This window comes from Taudactylus pleione, unplaced genomic scaffold (assembly GCF_031769625.1).
Source record: "Taudactylus pleione unplaced genomic scaffold, aTauple2 ptg000016l, whole genome shotgun sequence".
NCBI lineage: Eukaryota > Metazoa > Chordata > Amphibia > Anura > Myobatrachidae > Taudactylus > Taudactylus pleione.
This window is the reverse complement of record NW_028284418.1, coordinates 32,923,333-32,948,064: the sequence shown is the minus strand read 5'-3', so window position 1 is coordinate 32,948,064 and position 24,732 is coordinate 32,923,333.

Below are 24,732 nucleotides of genomic sequence, written 5' to 3'. Positions count from 1 at the left end.
GCATTTTTTCCCCCTATATTTAAAACCAGGACAGGCCCTGCAGCCAGGTGCTGGTTCCTTAATAAAGGGGGGAACCCTACACATTTTGTTCCCCGTAATTTTAGGAACCAAGACTGGCTGTGCAGTCCGGGGATGGTTATGCTTTTGGGGGTACCCTACGTAATGTTTTTTTCCATTTAACCCATTTTTTACTATTTACAGGCAGAAACATATATGGATCACACTGATCTGTGTATGTTTCTGCCAAACTAGCAGCTCACAGGCAGGTGAATTGATTCACAAATTTTTACAGGAGTATTGTCCGTTCTCATGAGAGTTTATAAACTCTCATCTTGATAAATTCCCGAATCCTATCTTCACTAGTGAAAAGTTACTCGAGTTTGGCCGATGGTGAAGTGAAGAGAGTTTGCTAACTCTCCAGTATTTTCCTATAGCAAAGGAGATTTCTCTCCCGAGTTTATCATTAGTAAATTTGCGAGTGGAAAAAAATGCCCAAACTCGAATCTTAGTAAATTTACCTCCTTGTCTCTGTGCCTTGAATTTAATTCTCATTTGTAAAGAAGGAAAAAGTGTTTTTTTTTGTTACAATGCAACGAAAAATTCATTTTGTAGCTGTTTATTTGTATGTAGAAAAGGCATTTTCTCTACAAAATAAAAGTTTATTCCCACGCATTTATTTTTCTATTTGTAGACTATATTTCCCTTTAAGATATTTTGCGTCTGATGTGACAGAGTGTCCTGGAAAGGCACAGGAGTGATCTGACCAGCATCACACGGTCTATAAATAGTGCAGGCATGAATTGAACGCTGATGCCTGTGCGTGGAAGTGTAACAGCACAGTCTTCACTATTTAGCATCACAAGTATAGAAAGTTTTCATTTAGAAGCAGTCACTTAATGATGCTGGGTTTAGTCATCATTATAAAAAGAGATGTGTAAATCCCTCTGCAGCCATTTTTTTCTATTATAGCTAGGTGTATGCACAAGTGGTACCTTTATTGCCACTAGCTTTAAAAGGGAGACTTTATTCCCTGAGACTCCTCTTGCATAACTGCTGCTATAATGCCCTATAAAGGCACACAACATTATTCACTCCATTATTATTGAAATTACAAAGAGATGAGTATAACATATTTATTTTGTAGGACAGAAAACTCATTCATGAACTAGAACAAAATGAATTATTTTGTGAGTTCATGTGCTGACAATGGGGTGAATGGGCCTATTCATACAGTGGAGCGTCCAGGCCAGTATGGTGGCAACATTGTGCATCTTCTGGTGTGTAGAGCTGAGGAGACTGGGCAGTTACGGTACTTGCTAAATGACAACTAGAAGGTTTATACTTTATACAGGACAGCATGTTTATAGGTTAGTTTAGTTGCATAATAAAAGCATGTAAAAATTTGAATGATGGGGGCATGTCTACGAATTTTTGTTTTTTATTGTTTTCACCATACACATTTCTATGTGGACCCAAAAAAGCTAGATGGTATACAAGGACAATTCCCCAAAACTAAATATGAGTGTGTAATTTTTAGGCAAAGGATAAACAAATCTGCATAAACATTACTGCACACTCTTTATTACAACTCAAGACTTCCTCTTATGTTGACTGACTTATTTAAAACTACAGGTAATGTGTTCTCCTCGATCGGCCACCCCACCCCCAATTAAAGCCTAAAACTTTGCATCCTCTCTCCTATCAATCATCCTCTCATCGCCTACCCACCACTTTCCTTTCATGAAAATGAGGCTCAGCAGATTTCTGCAGCGCACAACATGGTCTTTATGGGAACTGGAACAGCAGCGGCATTGTATGGAGGTGTGTCCTGGGATACATATTGATCGGTGGTGGCGCTAGGAGAGAGCCAAGAACACTGCAGTTTAAAGTTAGCATCGACCAGCAGCCAATCGCGTCTCACAGTCTGCCAGCCAATCAGATGCTGCCAAGTGGAAACTTCTCATTGGCTCGCAGCCGGCGCCAGATTTAAAAAGCCAGCCCTTCCATAGAAGGGCAGCCGGTCCGCATTGGCCAAGGCATCATCATAACAACTTACAAGTGCTCACACCTTAGTCACCCAAAGTTACTTGCCACGGATCCCTGTCTGACAGCTCGGTTCACCCAATGAGCTGCTTCAGGGGTGGGACATCCGCTGTCAGTGCTCCTGGATGCAGATCAGGCAGGTGCTGCTGTGCCTGTGACGGGATGTAGTTATGAGACCGGCGGCCACAATGCCGCTGGTCTCAATACCGACTAAAAAATCCAGACAAGTGACTTAAGATAGTCATCGAAATACCGACGCCTATCTTTTTCCCGATGCTGGAATGCCAAAGGACGTCAGCCCGAACGAGGTAAGTCCGTATCCTTAGCAACAGGGGGAGGAGCTGAATGACAGCTAGAAGGTTTATACTTTATACAGGACAGCATGTTTATTGGTTAGTTTAGTTGCGTAATAAAAGCATGTAATAGTTGATTTGAATGATGGGGGCATGTCTACAAATTTATGTTTTTTATTGTTTTCACCATACACATTTCCATGTGGACCCAAAAAAGGTTTATGAAACGTAGCGGGGTTAGGTTTTGGGGGAGGGAGGTTAGGTTTAGGCGCCCCTAGGGGGGGAGAGTTAGGCACCCCCGCGGGGAGGTTAGGGTTAGGCACCCCCTCAGGAGGGTTAGGTTCAGGGTGCAGTAAGGGGGGGTTAGGATTAGGCACCCCCTGGGGGAGGTTATGGTTAGGCACCACTAAGGGAGGGTTAGGGGGGATAGAGGGATAGGGTACTTACCTGCCATGCCGGGATCTTCTCCCTTCGGGCTGCTGGCGTTGGCATATGAAACCATCCCAGGATATGAACTATTTAGCTGCTGGGACTTCATACCCATTCTCCTGTGACTCCCACTGGTTCAGGTCTCTTGCTTGTCTCCGTGTAGCCTCAGCCGTGATCGGCATAGACAAGCAGCCTATTGAGGAGACCCTGGAGGACAGTACTCAGGTCAGAGGCCTGGCAGTGAAGGCGCTGTAGTGCTGGGGGAAGGGGGAGAGATTAAAATTTTCATCCCCCCCCATCACTAAATTCCCACTTTGAGCTCTATGTGTGTGTAGATCTGAGCACTCAAACAGCGCACTGGACCAGAGTGCAGCTGTCACCAGGAAGAGACAGGCATCTTAACATCAGGTTGGAGAATATGCGCTTAAAAAGAATAATTCTGTCTCCTACTGGTTACTTTATGTATGTATTTTTATTATGGGATGGGATTATGGGATTTAACCTTTTTTTAACCAATTATTTATATGATATACATATGTTTGTTACAGAAAGTTTGTTTTATAGACTCTCTCCAAACAACCTACATTGCAGACCATCTACAGTGTTAATTATTAGTACCGTATTACGGGCCTCATTTAGTTTAGTTTTATCACCAAATCGAGTGATAAATGTCACTGTGTATGGATAAGTGGTGCTCCAGCCAATCGGCTCCCAACTGTCAACTGTTAGAAAAATGACAGTTGGGAGTTGATTGGCTAGAGCACCATTTATCATACACAGTGACATTTATCACTCGTTTTGGTGATAAAGCTCGATAGTAAATGGGGCCTACATACACTATCCAGTGTATAAGGAGGCCAATATGAACATATATTTCCAGGGAGAGTGTTAGGATCTTCTGTCGCTTCCCGAGACTGCCAGACTTGCCCCACTGCTCCGCTGAGCAGGGGACTTGGATTGTGGGTTGGTGCCCACAACAGGAAAAAAAAAACATTAAGCTCAGGCAAGCTGGTCCTACTGCCACATCTAACTGCAATCGCTGACCCTGTATATGTCTGAAGTATTACATAGACTGCACTTTGTATGATGCAGACCAGGCAAGTCAAACGCATGCGGCCCAAATAAACATTTTCTGCGGCCCCAGTGTGTGGGCTCACATATATATAATTTTACTTTACAGGCTGGCAACAGTGGTCTCTAAACTGATCAGAAGCCTCTGATCGCATCAGAGGCCAGCGTTCCCAGTGATGCAGCGCCTGCAACGAGCGGAGCCAGCGCCTACTGCTCTGGATCTAATTAGATTCAGTCAGGTGTCTCACAAGAAACATCTCATGATGGGTAAAAGCAAAGAGCTCTCTCAAGACCTTTGCAACCTTATTGTTGCAAAACATACTGATGGCATTGGTTACAAAAGGATTTCTAAACTTCTGAATGCTCCAGTGAGCACTGTTGGGGCCATAGGACCTCATTCAGACCCGGTCGCAGGCGCTGAGCGCTCGCAACTGAGTCGATGTTTGGTCCTGCGCACGTGCAGCGGCCGCACTGCGCGTGCGCAAGCCCAGGAGCGAGAAAGAAACTGGCTGTCGATGTTGATCGACAGCTCGGCCCGTTTTGTAGGCGGGACGGGTGGGTGGTTTCACGAACGGAGGCGGTGAAGTCAGTGGGGAGTTTCCTGCTCGATCAGAGCAGGAAGCTCCCCGAGGCTTACGGTTGTCGAGACCCAACCTTAGGGTTTCGTCGCAAGCCCCGATGGTCTTGACTATCGCGACCATCAACCTGGTCGGTTGCTAAGCTGTGGGTGGTAACCCACAGCTTAGCTAGCGACCAGAAGGCCGCACTAGAAAAAGCAAGTGGCCGCCCTCATTCAGAGCGAGCGGTTGCTTCTTGCGACCGCCTCTGAATGAGGGCCATAATCCGGAAGTGGAAAGAACATAATTTCACCATAAACTTGCCACGATCAGTGGCGGGCTGGGCCAGGTGGCAGGGTGCCATCTGCCCCCCGGGCCGGTCCCTGCTGTGCCGGACCCTATGTTGGCCCGCTGCTGCGATCGGAGCTGAGCTCCAATCGGGCAGCTATAGCATGCGGCCCACATCTCTACCACGATTGGAGCACAGCTCCGATCGGACAGTACAGACTGGCGATAGTGGTCTCTGAGCGATCAGAAGCTTCTGATCGCTTCAGAGGCCAGAGTATCCAGTGATACAGCGCGCGGGTGACATCATGACTTCACCTATGTCGCCCGCGATGAACGGAGCCTGCTCCTGCCGCTCTGGATCTAATTAGATCCAGTCAGCGGCAGAGTCTACGTGGGACGGCATGGACTGGAGCGGTGCCCAGCGGTCATCGTGAAGAAAGGTAAGTACTGCACAGACAGGTGAGTGGGGCCTGTTCTATACTGGGAGGGGGCACAGCATAAGGGGCATTACTGGGGGCACAACATAAGGGGCATTACTAGGGGCTCTGAGTAAGGGGTATTACTAGGGGCTCTGCATAAAGGGGCACTACTAAGGACATTACTGGGGGTTCTGCATAAGGGGCATTACTGGGAACTGCATAAGAGCCATTACTGGGGGCACTACTAAAGGCATTACGGGGGGCTCTGCTTAAAGGGGCATTACTGGGGGCACAACATAAGGGGCAGTACTGGGGCACAGCATTAGGTGCACTTCTAGGGGCACTGCATTAGGGGCACTACTAGGGACATTACTGGGGGCCCTGCATAAGTGGCATTACTGGGGGCACTGCATAAGGGGCACTACTAAAGACATTACTGGGGGCACAACATAAGGTGCATTACTGGGGCACTGCATAAAGGGCATTGCATAATGGGCAAAAATTCAGGGGGCATTACTGGGGCACTGCATAAGAGGCATTGAATAATGGGCACAAATTCAGGGGGCATTGCAAAAGGGGCTCTAATACAGGGTGGAATTGCATAAGGGGCACTACTACTGCATTGGTTTTTATAATAACAATAAACCTTTCAAAACTGTATATAAGACTTTTTTTTGTTGTTGCAGCCCACACACTCGTAGACCTTGAATATTCGGCCCGGTTGCTATTTTCAGTTTGACATGCCTGACGCAGACTATAACTTGTTATGTGCTAATTATGTCCCCTTCATGGGCTGCCCAAGGTTGGGTACCATATGCTGGTGCTCAGGATCCAGGCGGCCACAATCCTGATGCCAGCATCCCGACAGGGTTCAGATACCGACACCTGTCGGTAAGTATCCTAACCCTCATCCCTAAACCTAACCTCTGCCCCTAGCGCCTAAAACTAACATCCAATCTAGTGCCTTACCCTCCGCCCCAGTGCCTAACCCTAAACCACCCCCTAGTGCCTAGCCCTCCCCATAACCCAGTGGCGTATCTATAATGGGTGCAGTGTGTGCGGGGTCCAGGGAGGCACCCATATTATTTTAAACTTACCTGTCTGTGGTCCCGCGGCAGGTGTCAGCACTGCTCAGAATACCGGAAAATGGCCGCCGCGGCCATATTTCTGGTGTTCTGCGCATGCGCAGTAGACTCCGGGCACACTCTAGTGCCCGGAGTCTACTAATGCTTAGGAGGCTGGCCATCCGCGTCAGTCAGCTGCCGCCCACTGTGGAGAGAGGAGGGCGCCCCGCACGGGGAGTGCACACGGGCCCCCTCCTCTCTTAAGACGCCCCTGCCCTAACCCCAATACTTGCCATCGGGATGCCGGCGGTCACTATTCTGACTGGTGTCAGGATTCCCGACATCCGGAATAATAACTACATACTCTCTCTAAAGCCAACCATTGGAATATCCCTTTAGAAATAATGACTTTACTGCTGCTGTTTTACTAGCATAGAATTATGGGCCTGATTCACTACCAAACACAACTATGTATGCAATAGCAATTACGCACACAGTTCAACTGCGATAGTATGCTAATACATTGCGATCGCAATACCCTCGCAGCACTGCACAAGGACGTCCACTTTACTCAGTCCACATACTGTTTAGCAAGACTGCGAAACCATTGATACAATCGAGTACAATCGCAGCCTCACGCACAGTTGCACAAGCCATGACCTTACGCAGAAATTTCTAACTTCAACGCACACTATCAGGCCTCATGCTGTGTAGGCCATCGCAGTGGATAATTTATGCACGTCCCTGCAACGGAGACATCCCACCACTGTGATTGGTGAATGGGACTAGAGCCATCCATCAATCAGTGTGTGGAGACATCCCACGACTGTGATTGGTGTATGGGACTAGAGCCATCCACCAATCAGTGTGGGGAAAGATCCCACCACTGTGATTGGTGGATGGGACTAGAGCCAGTGGCGTATTCAGGGGGGACACACCCAGGCACGTGCCCCCCTGTCGTTTAGGAGTTGTTTTTTTATACTTTTATTGCAGCTGCACAGCTGCCACAAGGATGAGGCTGCTGCTGCTGCCAAGCTTCCCCGGGCCGTGCAGCTACTCTGATGTGATTGACGATGTGTGCATCTGACGTCAGAGGACAGAGGAGCCGCATGAGCACACCAGCAACAAGGTAAGAGGTAGGGGGGGCACAGAAGGGAGCTGGCTGGGGAGTGGGGACATAAAAGGCTGGGGCTGGCTGGGGAGTCGGGACATAGAAGGGGACCTACTGGGGCTGGCTGGGGAGTGGGGACATAGAAGGGCTGGCTGGGGAGTGGGGACATAGCAAGGGGCCTGCTGGGGCTGGCTAGGGAGTGGGGACATAGAAGGGGGCTGCTGGGGTTGGCTGGGGAGTGGGGACATAGAAGGCTGGGGCTGGCTGGGGAGTGGAGACATAGAAGGGGGGCTGCTGGGACTGTCTTTGGAGTGGAGACATAGAAGGGGGCCTGCTGGGACTATCTTGGGAGTGGAGACATAGAAGGGGGCCTGCTGGGGCTGGCTGTGGAGTGGGGACATAGAAGGGGGCTGCTGGGGCTGGCTGGGGAGTGGGGCCATAAAAGGCTGGGGCTGGCTGGGGAGTGGAGACATAGAAGGGGGGCTGCTGGGACTATCTTGGGAGTGGAGACATAGAAGGGGGCCTGCTGAGGCTGGCTGGGGAGTGGAGACATAGAAGGGGGGCTGCTGGGACTATCTTGGGAGTGGAGACATAGAAGGGGGCCTGCTGAGGCTGGCTGGGGAGTGGAGACATAGAAGGGGGGGCTGCTGGGACTATCTTGGGAGTGGAGACATAGAAGGGGGCCTGCTGGGGAGTGGGGACATAGAAGGCTGGGGCTGGCTGGGGAGTGGAGACATATAAAGGGGGCTGCTGGGACTATCTTGGGAGTGGAGACATAGAAGGGGGCCTGCTGGGGAGTGAGGGCAAAGAAGGGGTCTGCTGGGGAGTGGGGCATAGAAAGGGGTCGCTGGGGCTGGGGACTCAGAAGTTGGGCTGCTGGGGCTATAGAAGCAGGTATGCTGGGCCTGGCTGGTGACATAGAAGGGGGGCTGCTGGGGCTGGGGACACAAAAGGGTAGCTGCTGGCAGGGGCAAACGCAGGATTTGTAAGGGGGGGGTCTGCATATGTATGCATGTATGTGTATACTATAAATATATATATATATATATAATATATATATATATATATACCACCCACATGCCTCTCACACATGGATGGTTACATTTTTGCAATGTATTGTGTAAGTATAGTTGTATTCCCAATTTGGACTGCCCCCATCCTCCCCTCCCACACACATATACTCAGAGCAGATTATAGACATTTACACAGCACATTACACACAGACACTTACACAGCACATTGCACACAGACACACACTGCACATTGCACACAGACACCTACACTGCACATTACACACAGGAATTTACACTGCACATTACACACAGGCATTTACACTGCACATTAACCACATACACACACTGCACATTATACACATACACACTGCACATTACACACAGACACTTACACTGCACATTACACACACTTACACTGCACATTACACACAGACACCTTGCACTGCACATTACACACACTCGGACTACAGACCATCTCCCTCCACACCCATGGTATAAACATAGCTGGGAGGTATAGTACCTGTGATGATGTTTGTGACTGTGCTAATTACATGCTGTCCGGACTTCAGCAGATGAGGACTCGGAGGAGGGTTAGGTCTGGACTATAGAGGGCTGATGGACCTGTAACGTCACACCCACGTGACCCGGCCTAAAAGGGGGAGGGGTGGGGATGCTAACGGGGGCCCAAAAGTGTTCCCTCGCGGGCTCGCCACGCTTCGGGCACGGTGGCTCGTTGTGCTCGCCACAAATATTTATTCCCCCTCTATGCCCTAGTGGATGGTAACGCAGGAGCGGTCCAGCCTCCTGCAGCGGTCACGTGGTGGATACGTCACAGAGGTCCTTTAGCCACATAGGAAATAGCAGCAACCCTCGGAGGAGTGCGGTGAGTGACATCACTGGCACTCAAAGGCACATGGGAGCTGTGAGGGAGGAGCTGCAGCAGCTCCCCTGTACTGCTCAACCATCTCCATAGCTACGCTGAAGCTGCCCAGTCGGAGCTGGGGCCTGGCTGGGGACAAAGAAGGAGGGCTGCTGGGGCTGGCTGTGGAATTAGAAGGGGGGATTCTGGGGTTTTTGGAGCTGGGGACAAAGAAAGGGGGCAGGGGGCTGGCTGGGGATGGGGACACAGAAGGGCAGCTATGGTGAAACAGAAAGGGGGCAGGGGCTGGCTTGGGAAAACAGAAGGGGGACTGTTGGGGATGGGGACACAGAAGGTGGGCTGTTGGGGTTGGCTGGAAAGTAGGGACATAGAAGGGGGCTGCTGGGCTGGCTGTGGAGTGGGGACATAGAAGGGGGTTGCTGGGGACACAGAAGTGGAGCTGCTGGGGAAACTGAAGGGGGGTGGCTGGGCACATAGAAGAGGAGCTGCTGGGACTGGCTCTGGACACAGAAGGGGGCTGCTGGAGCTGGCTCTGGACACAGAAGTGGGGCTGCTGGGGGTGGCTATGGACACAGAAGGGGGGATGCTGGGGCTGAGGACACAGAAAAGGGCCTGGGGGCTGGCTGGGGACACAGAAGGGGGACTGCTGGGGATCGGGACACAGATGGGCTATGGATTGGGGACATTAAAGACTGGGGCTGGCTGGGGAGTGGGGACATAGAGGGGGGGCTGCCGGGCTGCCAGTGGAGTGGGGACATAGAAGGGGGTTGCTGGGGCTGGCTCTGGACACAGAAGGGGGGCTGCTGGAGATGGCTCTGGACACAGAAGTGGGGCTGCTGGGGATAGGGACACAGAAGGGCAGCTGGCTGGGGACACAGAAAGGGGACAGGGGGCTGGCTGGGGACAGAGAAGGAGGACCGCTGGGGATGGGGACACAGAAGGGAGGCTGGCTGGAGACACAGAAGGGGGGCTGGCTGGGGCTAGGGACACAGAAGGGGGCTGCTGGAACTGGGGATACAGAAGGGGGCTGGCTGGGGAAACTGAAGGGGGGCTAGCTCGGGACACAGTAGGGGTCTGCTGGGGCTGGCTCTGGACACAGAAGGGGGTTTGGGGCTGGGCACACAGAAGGGGGCTGCTGGGGGTGGAGACACAGAAGGGGCGATACTGCAGGGGCATTAGTTTGAAGGTAAGCAGTTTGCTGGTGCTGCCCATGGCGATGTGATGTGAATATGGAAGGTTAGGGTGCTGTGATGTGGTGAAAAATAAAGGAAGGTGGGGGAGGGGTGCTGTGATCTAATGAAGGGGGGAGCATGCATTGAAGTTAATAAGTGCTGTGAGAGGAGAACATTGAAGGGGAGGGGAAGGGGTGCTGTGTACAGACCTGTCTACTGACTTTCTCATCCTGTCATCCACAACATCTGCCCCACATACAGTGTACTCACCCTATCACCTACCAGACCTATCCTTGACGTGTACCATACCTGTTCTCCATATACTCACCCTGTCATCCACCAGACCTGTATCCAAAGACTCTCTGACCCTGCCAAACACCAGACCTGTGCCGCCCACAGCTTCTGCTACTGACAAGTTAGGTCAGGGGGCTGGGGTGTATTATATTTTTTCCAGTAGAGGTCAATGTGTGTGTTTTATACCTGTGGGGCCAATTTTTTTTTTATCTATGGGTGCAAATGTGTTTTATTTTTTCCCGTGAGGAGCAATGTGTTTGTTTTTTCCCCTGTGGAAGCCAATGTGTGTGTTTTTAAATATTAAAAATAGTTAAATTATTATGGATACAGGGCCTGATTCAGAGCCGCTTGCTCGCGCTGTGCGTTTGCCAGTGGCCCAATGTTCTGTGTAGGCGCATGCTTCATTCTGCGCGTGCGCAAACTACACATTGCGATCGCAACCCTCTCGCTCGCCCAGCAAAGGCAGCCCAGGGTAATGAGTGACAGGAGAGGCCGTTTGTGGGTGGTAACAGGGGTAGGACACTAATAACGGGGGGTTGGAGATGCGAACGCAGGCGTGCCCGAGTGTTTCAACGCCGTTTTAGAGATATGCATAATTAACAGGCAGCGTCATAGTACACGTCACGTGCCTTTTTTTTTACACTGATTTCCTCGCAATGCTTCCGGTAGGGTAAAGCTACCTCAAGCACTGCGTTCACATCCGATGGTGCTCGATGTACCAATATTTTAATACACCTCCTGGAGATGACGTGTTGCTGGTGGGTGGCTCTGCCTGTGCGATTGGGCGTACGCATACACAAAGTGGCCGCTCGCTAAGACATGGTGGGCGCGCTTATGCCTTGGCAAGAGATTTCTTCCCGTGGCTTCACTTTGACAAATTTGCATATGCACCCAGCGAGCGTACGCAGATAGTGAACGGGTCTGAATCAGGCCCATAGTTGGATGGGGGCTCTCACACAGGGTGCTAGTGAGTGGGAAGTGCTGTGAGGTGGACATTGGATGGGCCGAGGGGGTGCTGTGATTTGGTTGCTAAAGGGGCTGGGGGGTGCTGTGTGGTGGGGAGGGAAGTGCTGTGAGGTGGAGGTGAAAGGGATGGTGCTATGTGGACAATGAAAGGGACAATGAGTGATCTGAGGTGAACAGTGGGTGCTGTTAGGGGGACAGTGGGAGAGTCAATGAGTGAGCTGTGAGGGGTCAGTGTTATATGGAAGGAACTGGCAGTGAGACAGCTGTGGAGGGGGCAATTGAGGAGATATGCAAGGGCACGGAGACAATAATGGAGGGGGTAATTAGAGTGATATGGAGAGGGCAATGAGATGGCTATGGAGGGAGCAGTAATATAGATATGGACAGGGAGAGGGCAATGAGAGAGATCCATACATTCTAATTCTTTATGTTGGCTGGCAGTTACAGATTCAGGGGGAAGGATCTAAATTATTCAACACTTTTAAATGCATGTATTTATTCCATCTCTCTTTTCCAGACAAGTCTGAAACTTTCCAAGATTTAGACAACTACGAATGGACCTTAGAACACCAGCTGGCAGGTATGACATAAATTGTCTTGGCCCTCAGTGTGATGAAAACAAGGATGTGGCTCGTGGGTATGGCATTCCCTGTGAGGCCACGCCTCTTGTAATGAGGACACACCCACTTTCCCAGGAACACCACCCACCTCACACCTTCCCCTATCGTGGTGACCCCCTATCAGTTTGTTCTAGATCCGCCCCTCACTAGAGACATATACCAATCAGCATTATGCCAAGCCAAACACAGCCGGATGCTGCAGCTTCATCACAGGTATGTGACAGGTGGCCGGGAGACAGATTGAAGATGCTCCTCGGCCGCTCTGACTGTATGAATAACATAAATGGAGTGGTCGGGGAGAATCTTCTCTCTGTCTCCTGGCCGCCGGGTATGTGATGCAGCTTGCGGCTGCAGCCATACGGTGGCCCCTAATTTTAAAATTGTAGCGGCCCGGGGGGCAGATGTCACCTTGCCCCTCGGCCCAGCCCGCACCTGGTGTACGCACGTATGGGCACTGTGGTCGGGACTTCCGATCGGGAGTGAAGTTGATCGGAACATCGTATCGAAAGAGTGATTGCAAAGGTGTGGACCCAGCTTTACTTAAGTGTGATAATCCTCTGACAATATACTGCATCAGTGGAGAGATTCCGGTTCTGTTAGAGCCGAAATCTCTCTGGAGCTTGCGGCAACGAGACCCTACCACAAGGGTCTCGTCGCGAGCCCGATGGTCGTGATGGTCTTGACCACTGCGACCATCTTCCTGGCCGCTCGCTATAGATGTGGGTGGTCACCCACAGCTATGCGAGCGACCAGGAGGCCGTTCTAAAAAAAAAAAAAAAAAAAGACCGGCCCTGATTCAGAGCGAGGGCTCTGTCAGAGCGACCGGCTCTGAATCAGGGCCTCTGTTCAGTCAGCCTCCTCTCTCTGCGGTGCAGATGCTAGTACATTCTGGACCTCATTCAGAGTCGGTCGTTGCGGCCGCACGGTCGTACGCCACCGATGTTCGCTAAACTGCGCATGCGTAAAGTTCGCAATGCGCGTGCGCAAACTAGCTGCTGCGATCAGAAATTTCTCTCTCCTTGAACACAGCCAGGTCGGTAGTTTGAGTGACAGAATGAGGCGTTTGTGGGTGGTAACAGGGGAAGGTGCTTGAAAACGGGGGAGTGGAGATCCGAACGCAAGCGTGCCTAATTATGCGAACAGCGTTTTATGGGTGTGCATAATTAACAAAGTAGTATCATGGCACACGTGACATGGGTGGTTTGTACACTGACCTGATCGTAGTGCTTAAGAGAGGGTATGGTCAACCTTAAGCTCTACGATCAGTTCCGATGGTCTCGATTAATCCTTATATGGCCGGAGATGACGTGTAATGCGTATGAGAAAGGGGCGTATTTTTTGTCTTACGGCCGCATCCTCCCCTTGACTCGGCCAGCTAACGATCCGATCTTAAGGACGCAACTTGCGAGTGCATCATTTGCATATCCGGCCCCTTTTCCCTTACGACCGTGCGGCCGCAACGACCGACTCTGAATGAGGTCCTCTGTCCCACAGTTTACTGCGCATGCTCAAATCTCAGTAAAAATGTTGGCCATGCAATTTTCCCAGTGATTTGCGCAGCGCCGATGCAGGACTCCAGAGAGGTAAGGTTTGCGGTGTGGGCCAGCCTGGACCAAGGGACCCAAGTGCACCGCACACATTACAAACACGCCACTGCAGGGTGGCCATAATTAAACTTCCACTATTCAGAGCCGTCTATAGCTCCATCTAACAACCAGAATGTCACCAAATTTGGTAGTGAGACTAATAAGGACATGGGAAGCAGGATTCTGCATTAAAAAAAATAAAAAAAAGTAGTACAAAAAGTTGCCAATAGTGGAAATATGGCACTAATCTGGCTACAGATGGTTCTTAATAGGGGAAGTTTAGTGAGGACCACCCTGTACACTATACCAGTATTACAGACCCTTCAATTGCCATTTGTTGTGCTTGGTGTTGGCAAACTTATTTTCCACTCTCACTTTATCCACCTGCTTATGTCTATCCCATCTGTCTCTCTATCCCCTCGTGTCTCCCACCCCTCTGTGACTCCATCTTCCTACCCCATGTCTCGTACTCTTTTTCTGTTTAGGTTGTGTACAGTGCATTCCAGTGCCCTCCTATGTTACTTAAAGTAACACATCGTGGGCCAGATTCTGAAGCTGGCCACACACATAGCGATATTTTACCAGATCTGGCCGATTCCGACACATTGGAATGACAGATTGTGTAAAATATGGCCAAATCTTGAGTAAATCGTGAGTCCCCACTCACGATGCGCGTTCCCGCTGGTCGCACATCGCATCGTCAGATCTGCCGTGCAGTAGGGCAGATCTGACAATCTAGGACACGATGCACTGTAAAAAGTCTGAATGCAGGAGAGATCGTATGAAGATTGGACACCAAATCGTGTGCAGATCGTGTGCAGAGCTGACGGGGAGAGTTTCAAGGGAAATCGTACACATCGGCTGATCGTGTGCAGATCGCTAGGTGTGTGGGCACCTTGAGTCTTATTCTAATGTTGTGGCCAAATTTCGAAAAACTGAGTGGTAACAATCGGGAGGCAGACACTGTGCGACTTCACACATGCGCAGACTTACATCAGACAACTGCGTGCGGCATTGACACTGTGTCCACCTCTGCATCAGGCCCATTGTGTGTATTCAGATCTGGCTGCATAACAACCTATCACGGCAAGCTTCAACGTGTGATGACTTGAGATGAGGGGGCTCAATCTCACTGCACTTGCGCTAGACAGACTTAATAGCAAATATCTATATAATAAGCAAGAAAGTGTGTGTGTCTGTTTGTCATTTATGCATAACCAGAGTTTTGGACTTTGGGCCTGATTCAGAGCCGGACGCTATTTGCGGACGGTCGTTCAGGAAAAGGGGGTGGCTATTCAAATGAACCGTTCGCTCTTTGCGGTCTGTTGACGCCTCCATGTCTGAACGAGCGAACAAAACTTGCGGTCGTTTTTTGGATAACTACGCCCCCTGGCCGCTCGCATCCTACGTCATGTCCGCTATTTATTAGATTAATCGAGTACATCGACCAGCGTATGAACTGCTCGCTATTCTTGTGGTTGGTTTTTCCTACCACAATCTTGCGAGCAGTTCTGACTATAAAATAACCCAGTGACGTGGTCAATGACGCTGCTGTATTAATTATGCACACCCATAAAACGCCCGTTTTGACCTTTATGCACGCCTGCGTTCGGATCTCCACTCCCCGTTTTCAAGCACCTTCCTCTGTTACCACCCACATACGCCTCCTCCTGTCACTCAAAATAGCAGGCATTCGCTATTTAGCGAACAAACGATTTTCGGCCGCACTGACTGGTTCGCGCATGCGTATTAAAATCCGTACGCATGCGCAGTTGGGCAAACATCGCTCGGAACAAACGAGCGGCCGCTTACAAGCGGCTCTGAATCAGGCCCTTTGCTCCACCAAATTTGGCATGGTGGTGTAGTTTGAACAGGATTAGGTTTTTGGCTATGTTTGAAGTTTGCCAGGACCATAGAGGTCTACATGGTGCCCACCAAGTAGGTAGTGGACTATTTGATTTCAAATTTTGGTTTCAGCAAGTTCGCTCACGATGTCTTCCAGTGCCTACAACTGCACTGATCTGAAGGCACAGGCAGGTATGTACCAATGGGGGGCAGGCAGAGCTCCAATGGAGTCTAAGGATCAACTGTCACACTGCACCTGCACTCACAGTTACCAATTTCCTCCAAGCACATGTTCATATGCCATGCTCTCCAATGTTGGTCTGCAGAGATTTCTGTTCTGCACTAAAGGTGGGTATCCACTACCCGATTAAACAGAGCGACTGAACGATAGCACATCGTTATCGTTTAATCGTTTTGTTAATCGGGCACAAATAGGGCAGCTTAATGTCAAAAACAACCAGCGATGCGCGCTCCTGCTGGTCGTTTTTGACATCTATCATCGCCCGAACATGCTTGTCAATCTGCCTATAAGGACAGATTGGCCATGTTCAGGGATGAGGGAAGGTGCCTGCACTGAATGACTGATCGTTCAGTGTAGGCACAGCATAGACTGTGAAACGACTGTACGATTACAATGTCGTAATCGTGCAGTCGTTTCACAGTCTGCTAGTGGATGTGCCCCTTAATTTCTGAAACCAGTGATTTGGGAAGCTACACTGATTTCTGTCCTCTAAAGCACTATGCAGCTGATGAAGCTATACTGATTTGTCCTGTAGGTCACTATGCTCCTGATATTCCCCAAAGAATATGCCTGCCTGCACTGTCATGTGTGAATGACTTCTGTGTTCCTTGTCAATGCTTTCCCCCTTTAGTATACTACATTCAAATGTTTAGTTCTTTTCACATCTAAACTTTCATTGTTTATACCTAAATGTGGAGGCAACAGTGTCTAAATACTCTTAAGTCACCCATTTGTTTTACCATACCTTTTTGTTAACTTAACTTAAGCATAGAAATGAACACACTTACAACTGTATGCGATTAAAAGAGGTCACAGCCAGAATTTATTGATCGAATTGAAATTAGAAATAGGTGGCAGGAAGAAAGCAGTGCTCCGAGGCCACAGCCCTATGGAAATCGATAATAAATAACAGGGGCGGATACCCGCCCCGCGCAGCCCGACCTTAGGAAGTACCATCCCACCTTAATTGGCACCTCGGCCCTTCCCTTTGGGCGGTGACCAACTTGCCGCTCTCAAAGGTAAGAATGCTCCCCAGGCACTCCAGCGCTAATAATAGGCCGCCCAGGAGCACTGCTCCCCGCCAAAGCCCGGTTCATAGAACCAGGCCCGCCACCAAACTGTGACCCTTTGAGACCTACAGGAAACTGCAGAGGTCGCTGATAAAGAGCTCTAGCCCCACTCCCGTGAGGTGTACCCCATCAGGCCTATAGAAGCTATCCTCCTCGTTATGCAAACGTGGGTGCCGTATGACGCGGCCCCCCACGCTAAGGACAAAACAGCCAATTGCCATATTCGCAGGCAAAGAAGTGTCAAGTGCCTCAACACCTTCAAAGCCAACGGCGATTCGGCCCTCTGATTATTCACCGCCTGAACCATGCCCAAATTATCGCACCAGAAAAGGATCCACCTATTACAAAGCCTGTGGGCCCACAGCTCAACGGCCACCACAATAGGGAAAAGTTCCAGAAGCAGAATGTTCCTAGTAAGGCCTAAAACAGGCCAAGCTTCCGCGCACCAGTTCCCTTCCAAAAAGGAGCCGAAACCCGACGGAACTGGGCATGTCCATAAATAGTTGAAGCTCGGAATTAGCTACAAGGGCCTGGAGCCATATCCGAACGCCATTGAAATCACGCAGAAACAGCAACCAAACGCGAAGGTCCTCCCTCAGATCTTGGGAAATGCGAACGAGGTGATGGGGCTTCTTAACACCCGCCGTGGCTCTTTTCAGCCACCTACAAAAAACCCGACCCATAGGAATGACTCTACAGGCGAAATTAAGGAGGCCTAGCAACGACTGCAACTGCTTTATCGAGACCTTTTTCGCTAAAACAAATACTTCCAGCAACTCCCCCAAACGTCGCACCTTCTCAATCGGCATAACCCTAACACAGTATCTATTTCTATACCCAAATACGATAAGCGTGTAACCGGACCCTCCATCTTGTCCCGGGCAACAGGAACACCTACCACTGCAAACAAGGCCTGCAAGGAAAACAGTAAATCCTCGCAAACCTGGGTATCTGCTGGCCCCACCAACAGAAAATCATCTAGGTAGTGGGACACACCAGCTTGCCCAGTACCCGCCTGTAAGCACCACTGCAAATAGGAGCTAAAAAAAGGAACACGAGATGGAACATCCCATCGGCAAACATCTATCAACATAATAGAGCCCCTCAATTCTAAACCCCATGTACTTAAAAGAGACGGGGTGAAGGGGCAACAGCCGAAAAGCAGACTTGATATCCACCTTGGCTAATAAAGTCCTCCTACCAAAACTCTGTACTATTTCTAGAGCCTACTCAAAAGATTGGTAAACAACCCGGCAATCCAACGGATCTAGCGCGTCGTTGATTGACCCTCCCTCTGGGTAAGAAAGATGCTGTATCAGCCTTAATTTACCCGGCTCCTTCTTTGGCACAACCCCTAAAGGCGACACGCACAAACCCTCCAAAGGGGGCGTGGAAGAAAAAGGGCCGCACATGTGCCCCAACCCGACTTCCGCTTCAATCTTAGCTCGGACTACTTCCAGGTGGATGCGGGCCGACTTAAGATTTCTCTTAGCTACAACCGAGATCTCCTGTGTCACGGGTAACCGAAAACCTTCACTAAACCCGTGTAACAAAAAGGCCGGTTCCTCCCTGAGAGGATAACGACCCAACCAAGTCTTCAAATCCCCTAGGTCTACCGGCGAAGGTGCTTTACTTAACACCACGCGGTTTGTCGCACTGGTCACCTCAACTCGCTCTTGCACCGCCGGTACGCCCACAATCTTTAGCCGGGTGCCCGCTCCCACAGAGCATGCATATGTGTCTATACCGGCAGCCCGACCCTTTATTACATTGCGCATTATTATACGCGTAGCATTTCCCTCTGCCGGCTCCGGTACCAAATGGGCGGGCTAGAAAGGGCTGCTTACGCACCACCAAGAGGTCCAAAGAAGCGCGGGGCAGCTGGTTGACATCAAGCCACACCTCTACGTCCTTGAAGCCAAATTGAAAAACCGCCTGCCCTTCCTGCTTTTTCCGAAATGTCTCGTCATATTGCCTCCAAGCTGTACTCTTGCCTGATGAGTGCATGCTGTGCGCCATGTGCATATACTCGAGGACATTCATGTACTCGCCCGGGCGTGACTCACGGTAGCAAGCCGCAAAAACAAACATCCCTGCTTCCCAATTCTGGAACGAACGTAAATTTTCTTCAGCGACCGCACCAACTGATTTAGCCCGATCTTTTGCGTCGGCCGTAATCGAAAACAGGTCTACAAATTTTCCCTTCCAGATCCTCTCCCTAACTTTAGACCGCAAACCCCTAAGGATGGCCGTGTTCGCGCAGTGCACCATATCCCCCGTAGCATCTGGGACCTTAGCTGCCGACACTGTGCTGGTCCTCTTGGGACTCCCCCGTTTCCCCTTAATCGTGTGCGCTAAGTAACGCATAAGCTTACGCGGCCTCTCTGATCAACTTGCAGAATCGCTAGAATCAGTGGAAGATGAGTGTGTGCTGTGCAATGTGGAAACGACATGCTCACCTGAAACTGCAGCCGAAGGACCAGCCACTTCCTCCTGAGTGTTCGCCAACAGTCCCTCGCTGCGCGGTGCGTCCACCACGACTTGACTCGCTGACGCCACCTCACCATCCATCTGCTGGATCTCGACAACTCGACTGGAATGCTCAGAAGCTGCGACCTGGGGGCTTGACACAATCACTGGTGAATCAGACCGCACAGCAACTCCTTCTGTGGAAGGAGGGACATGGGGGGCCGTGAGTGGCAGGGGGGCGTGGACAGTTGCAGGTGGCTGGGGGGGCAGAAGGGAAGGGGGGGAGGAATATGCGTGGATTGGGGTTGCACAGCTGCGGGGGGCCTGGGGTAGAGAAAAGGGGGGCTGCAGGACTTGATAATACGGCACAAACCCTTGCGAAAGGGGGGCGGGCCCGGGGTCATTGCAGGGTGGGCGTACTGGAACAGAGTGGGGGGCGGTGTCTGGTGGTACATGATGGAGGCGGAATGGTAAGTGGCTGGATTTGAAAAGTGGGGGGGGCAATGTGGGACGGGGGCAGGGAAATATGGGGACCAGTCGGGCTGCTGTGCTCCTAACGTGTTGAAAGGGGGGGGGGGTTGGAGTTGCTGTAAACTAACAGCACCCCAAGGTAAAGGGGTGTAATCCCCACTCCTAGATGCAGGGGGAGCAATGGACAATAATTGGCTGGGAGGGACACCTGGGGCCCCAGAGATGATGGACCCCATAGCTGATGCCACACTGATGGGGGAAGCCCTATGGCTAAATAGTAATGGTGAGGGCTGAGGAGGAGGGGGCCCCCCTGCTCCTGGAGTAGTGGGGGCAGAGGGGGGTGGTGCAGGGCTATGCCGGGCTCCCTGCGCGGCGTCCGGCACTAAAATGGCCGCCGCGACCATGTGGGCAGGGCATACTGCCGATGCAGGGTGCGGGCTGGCCGTGGCCTGTGGAGGCGCGCTGTGGCCACCCGAGCTGCTCGCGGCACCGCTGGAGAGCCAAGCGGCCATGAGCTGTGAAGACGTGCTGGGGTGGGCAGGGCGCGGGAGCCGGAGGAGGGCGCGCGTACAGGCGCTCGTGCGGGATCGCGGCCTGTGGCATGGTGCGACCCGCGCCTGGCTGGGGGTGAGGCCGCGGATGTGAGGGGCCTTGAAGCCTCCATCAAGCGGCGGAGAGGGGGGGGCACTGAACGGTGGGGCCTGGACATAATGAATTGGAGGGATGAGAGAGGGGGTGTAATGTCAGAGGACGGGGGGGTGCAACAAATCAGGGGAAGGAGTTGAACAAAGGGGGGGAAGCAGGAGCTGAAAGGATGAGTTAAGGGTGAAAAGAAGTATTAATAGACAGATGGGATATAATAGAAGGAGGGAGTTGACCAGAGAGACAGCTATATAAAACAATCAGTGACACTTAGCCAGCCTGGTTTGCAGAAAACTGGAAAAGAGGAAAATGGCTCCTCTCACCAGGCTATATATATGGGTAATCTGAACCCTCCCACAAATCGTACTATAGGCTTATACCACCCAAATGACCACTACCTAACTGCACCCTCCCTTAAGACTTAACCCTTAACTAACAAAACTACATATCAAACAGGGTGCTTATCTATCCTCAAACGTAATTAAGTATTCGGATGCATGTATAGATGGATAGATAGGTCCTTTTCAGGGCTAAAACCATGTTAGCAAACAGTTGGTTCCTTTTCAGAATCAATGGAATAGAGTTATTGGTAAGGACAATGTAAATAATAAAGGCTGCAGATGTATTTCAAGGTCCATTCTTCAACAGGGGCAATGCCGGGTATCCCAGCTAGTAATAAATATGAAACATCTTAGAATAACCTTATAGCTCATTTGAAAATTATTTTGCACTGCCCTTTATATGTATATTACTGGCTGATAATCATTATAGTAATATTATAAAGCTGCATCCTATACTGTATTACTGTACTATATATAAGCTGGCGCTATATAAGTAACTGTAAATAATTTAAACAAAATAATAAAACAAATATTTTCACTTAGATCCAGGGCCGCCATCAGGGGGGGACTGCCGGGCCTCCTGTCCCGGGCCCGGAGAGAGAGGGGGCCCGGCTGGCAGCGGCGACTCGGTGAGGAAGAGCATCAGTGGTGCTGCGGCATTTGAACTACAATGGAGCCGCCCGCGATCCAATAACAGCTCGCGGAACGGCTGCCAAACAGGACCAGCCGCCCTGATTGGCTGCTGTTCCGCGAGCTGTGATTGGCTCGCGGCCAGCTCAATAGTAGTATTGAGCTGGCCGCGAGCCAATTATAGCTTGCGAAACAGCAGCCAATCAGGAGCGGCTGCTCCTGATTGGCTGCTGTTCCGCGAGCTATGATTGGCTCACGACCGGCTCCATAGTTTTAATGCAACGCAGATGCTCTTTTTCTCCACCTGCTGCACTACTCGCCGCTATCAGATGGCCCCTTTCTCAGGTACTTCTGTTCTACATGTTTTGTGCCCCCACTCGAGTCCAGATAGCCTTCCCTGCACTGCCCCCCCAGTCCAGCCAGCCCTCCCCCCCAGTTTGGCCAGCCATGCTGCCTTCCCTGCCACTCCCCCAGTCCAGCCAGCCTTCCCTAAGCCCTCTCCATCCCAGCCATCCTTCCTTCCCTGCCCACCCCCCCAGTGCAGCCAGCCTTCCTTCCTTGCCCACCCCCCCAGTCCAGCAAGCCATCCTTCCCTACCTATCCCCCCAGTCCAGAAAGCCATCCTTCCAGGCCCCCCCACCAGTGCAGCCAGCCTTTCTTCCCTGCCCACCCCCCCACCAGTGCAGCCAGCCTTCCTTCCCTGCCCACCCCCACCACCAGTGCAGCCAGCATCCTTCCCTGCCCACCCTCCCCCCAGTGCAGCCAGCATCCTTCCCTGCCCACCCTCCCCCCAGTGCAGCCAGCATCCTTCCCTGCCCACCCTCCCCCCAGTGCAGCCAGCATCCTTCCCTGCCCACCCTCCCCCCAGTGCAGCCAGCATCCTTCCCTGCCCACCCTCCCCCCAGTGCAGCCAGCATCCTTCCCTGCCCACCCTCCCCCCAGTGCAGCCAGCATCCTTCCCTGCCCACCCTCAGCCATCCTTCCCTGCCCACCCCACCAGTTCAGCCAGACTTCCCTGCACTCCCTTCCCCTTCTAGTCCAGCCAGCCTGTCTTCCCTGTCCTAGTCCAGCCAGCCTTCTCTGCCCTGCCTCTCCCCTAGTCCAGCCAGCCTTCCCTGCCCTTTGCCCCCCTCAGACTGAGCCAGCCTTCCCTGCCCTTTGCCACCCCAATCCACTCTTCCCAGCCAAGTGCCCCCGAATTTTTAGCCTTCCCTCCCTGTGTCCCCATTAATACCCAGCCTTCTCTACCCTGTGCCCCCCCCATCCACCATGTCTAGCCATCCCTGATTTACATACCAATTAATGCACCACCCCCGAAGTAGCTCCACCCACATTATCCACAACTCCACCCAAGTCTGCCCTATACCCCAGGGGGCCCTGCCTATTTTGTCAGTACCGGGCCCCAAAATTTCTGATGGCAGCCCTGCTTAGATCAGTGGCATCAGGAGTTTGGATTCTGGGAAAATAAGCATTATCAGTTAATATAATTTAATTATAGCGGAAAATTTCTATTTAAGGTGGAATACCGCGGTCCTCAAAGTTTACATAACTGAGGACCTACATTAAGGATACCATGGAGGGAATTCAATTCTACACGATGTGCCGCACATATAAGTTATCATATGGTAGTGGCGACTTTGCAAGTTTTCCCTCGCAACTCTTGAGGGAAAATCTGTGATGCTGGGTGGTGCGAAGTGCTGTTCCAAAATGGCACATTGAGTCCACAGTAGAACAAATTAACTGTCCCCCATGTGGGAAAGCCCTGGGTGTTGCTGACCTTGCTTTGCTCAAACCTGCATGCTCCAACCATCTTGATGAGTAAAGGGGCCTATTCACTACCTGACTATGTGAACAATCTGACCAAAACCAGGAGATTTTGGTCGCATTGTTCACAAAGTTGGGTAATGGATAGCCGGCAAGGACCAGCGATGCGCGTGCACGCTGGGTCCTTGCTGACCCCGACTATCTACTGAACATGCCTGTCAACCTGACGACGCGTGTCAGGTTTGGCATGTTCAGAGATAGGTCGGGATCCTTCACTGAATGACGTTCAGTGAACACCGTTCAGTGCGGGCACCGCACCTCGGCAACCTGAAGATCTGAACGCTAGACATTCAGTCATTCAGGTCGCCTAGTGGATAGGCCTTTACACCAGGGCCTGCTTCAGATGGACGGAATTGTACAGCCGCACCCAAGCGGCTGTGCAATTCCGTCCATTTAAAATGCAAATGCAGAAGGAGGTGTCAGACATCTGATTCAGAGATGTACGCTAATCACGCTCAGTGCAAAAACACAAATGATTCACCCACAAAGCTGACTTGTGTTGAACTCTGCATTGGCCTCAACATGTAGCGGCCCTAATATAATGTGTGCATCACCACTGCTTTAACAAATGTGGGTTTCGTATTGTACACTAGCCACCAGATAATAGATTCATTATACAGTAGCCAGGCTTTGTATTGTACACTAGTTACCAGAGAATAGACTGTTAAGTACACTAACCACTAGATCACTGACTTTTTACAGGACTATGAATATATAGGTATACAGTATCTCTATTTTTTTAAATTCACATACCTTACAATACTAATTGACATTGTTATTCATTTTCCACTTACTTTATGTTGATGCAGCAGCGTTGTTATTGTCCCCAGAGTGCATAAACAGTAGCATAGTGAAAGGATGGAAATGTATTAGACTTCTGTCTTTTAAAATTGTTTGTCTGAAATATCCTGCATGCAAGTAGATAACTCAGAAAAAAAAACCTTCAGTCTACGTTTATTTTATTTTCTGCAGTACAAGTTAGCAACTATAATGAAAACAAATTTTATCAATTTGGGAGCAAATTCATTAAAAAAAAAAAAAGAAATAATTTAAATTCTGCAAATAGAACAAATTTTAAACATCATGATTCAATTTATGAAATACAGAATCTAACATGCAAGTTATTTTTAAAACTCTACTGTATACTTGGCTAACGCTGTAGAAAAGTTTCCCACACGTCCCCTTTTAAGTAATTTAGCCGTTTTTACAGTTCTATAGGGATTCACATAAGTGTCTCAGGGCCTGATTCATCAAGTGCAAATGCAATAGCGATTACGCACACAGTTCAACTGTGATAGTATGCTAATTCACTGTGATCGCAATGCCGCTGCAGCACTACATAAGGACGCCTACTTTACCTTACACACATCTGTAATGTTTAGCAAGAATGCGA